This window comes from Homarus americanus, unplaced genomic scaffold (assembly GCF_018991925.1).
Source record: "Homarus americanus isolate GMGI-L3 unplaced genomic scaffold, GMGI_Hamer_2.0 scaffold4060, whole genome shotgun sequence".
NCBI lineage: Eukaryota > Metazoa > Arthropoda > Malacostraca > Decapoda > Nephropidae > Homarus > Homarus americanus.
The window spans coordinates 7422776-7424677 of record NW_024746161.1 but is presented as its reverse complement, the minus strand read 5'-3'; positions in this window follow the sequence as shown (position 1 = coordinate 7424677).

The window sequence follows — 1902 nt, the reverse complement described above, 5'->3', positions numbered from 1 at the left end:
AGTAACAAGAGTGCAGAGGTCTTATTGCAACTATATCTTGCGCTAGTCAGGCCACACCTCGATTATGCGGTTCAGTTCTGGTGCCCCTATTATAGAATGGATATAAATTCACTAGAGTCGGTGCAGCGAAGAATGACAAAAATGATTCCGGGACTTAGAAACCTTCCATATCAGGATAGGCTAAAGAAACTTAACTTGCATTCCCTAGAAAGACGAAGAGTGCGGGGAGATATGATAGAAGTATTTAAGTGGGTGAAAGGAATCAATAAAGGGGATATAGATAAAGTTCTTATAATATCCGAGCAGGATAGGACTCGGAGCAACGGATTCAAGTTGGATAAGTTTAGGTTTAGGAGGGAGATAGGAAGAAACTGGTTCACAAATAGGATGGTGGACGAGTGGAACAAGCTTAGCAACTTTGTAGTAAGTGCGGGAACTCTGGAAAGTTTCAAAAGGAGGCTAGATACATTCATGGATGATAGAGAGTGGTAGTAACTCTCGACAGGAGCTGCCATGCACAGGCCAACCGGCCTATTGCAGACTCCTTATTTTCTTATGTTCTTATGTTCACTCACACAATCTCCCGGGTAGTGTGAAACATCGGTGAGTGCTTCACTCCTCATACCATCATCATAACGTCAACATTTTTTCGCGAACTTTCATAAATTATATTTCGTAAAGAACCGAGTGCCAGGCTCGTAACATAAAAACAACGCCAGAAAGAGTAATCAATAACATCTGGCATCCTCTCTACCCAGCAAATAACGAACCTATTGATTTTTGTAAACATGAAAATTATTTGCTGTTTTGTTTGCATTGAGGCCCATTTATGGCGCTAACATACAGCAAGACCTCGGGTTGATGGACATAAGGTCATAAGACTAAAGTCAAGATTCTCACGATACCGTCACCACGAGGGACTTGCACTATAGAAAAGAGTACTGTACCTCCAGCGGTGTACGTGATAAGGGAGGTTTTTAGCTATCAACACTGCCGTAGCCAGACTGGTGTCGTTCCAGTACTTACTTTGCTTTCTCTGTGGTAATAGTAGGTTTAATCCGACCGTAAATGTATGCAGAGTCAACTTGATAGATAGATAGAATTTTCTGATAGAAAAAGCTTGCTGGTATCGTTACGAAGTAACTCTCAAAGAAATAATATCACTGCCCTTTTTCCCTTGCAACCAAGAAACACCAGATACAGAATTCTTATGAAAAAATATATCACTGCAGCAGACAACAACAAACAAAAAGAAAAAATATGGAAATTAAGAGCTGATAGAATAACATTAATTACAGAAGAAAATTAAAAAAAAATATTAATAAACAGTTGGAATAACAATAAGGGGAAAGCAATGAATGTGGAGTTAAGTAAGGAAGAAATAACTGAAATAGGTCAACATTCTCAGGCTAACAACATGTCTGTCTGTCTCCCCTTTCAACCCCACACGACTTGTTGGTGAACTCTGCCCGCTGTAAAATGATCAAAATGAAAAATAAATAAAAATAAAGTATCAATACTACTATTTTAGGGGCTGTAGCAAAGATTCTTTACACTGTATTTGAGTTTTAGGTAAATTTGTTGAAGAACCAGCGGGTTAATGGACCAAAAACCTAAAACTCTGTGCATTGTTGATGACATTCGGCTCCTGTACAGAACGTTAAAAATCATATCAATCTCAATTATATTTTATATCAAACTCAGGGTATATATTATATCAAATCACGTGTATATTGGTTGAATTACAGCCATTCTATGGAACAAAATCACTAGAATAGATTTATGTGCGACATTTTACGCCCAATTGCTCAAATAGCACGTTATCAGAAATAGTAACGTGTATCTGAAACACCTTACTTTCTAATTGGTTAAGGATCATTGAAAAACACCTCAGCATGTACG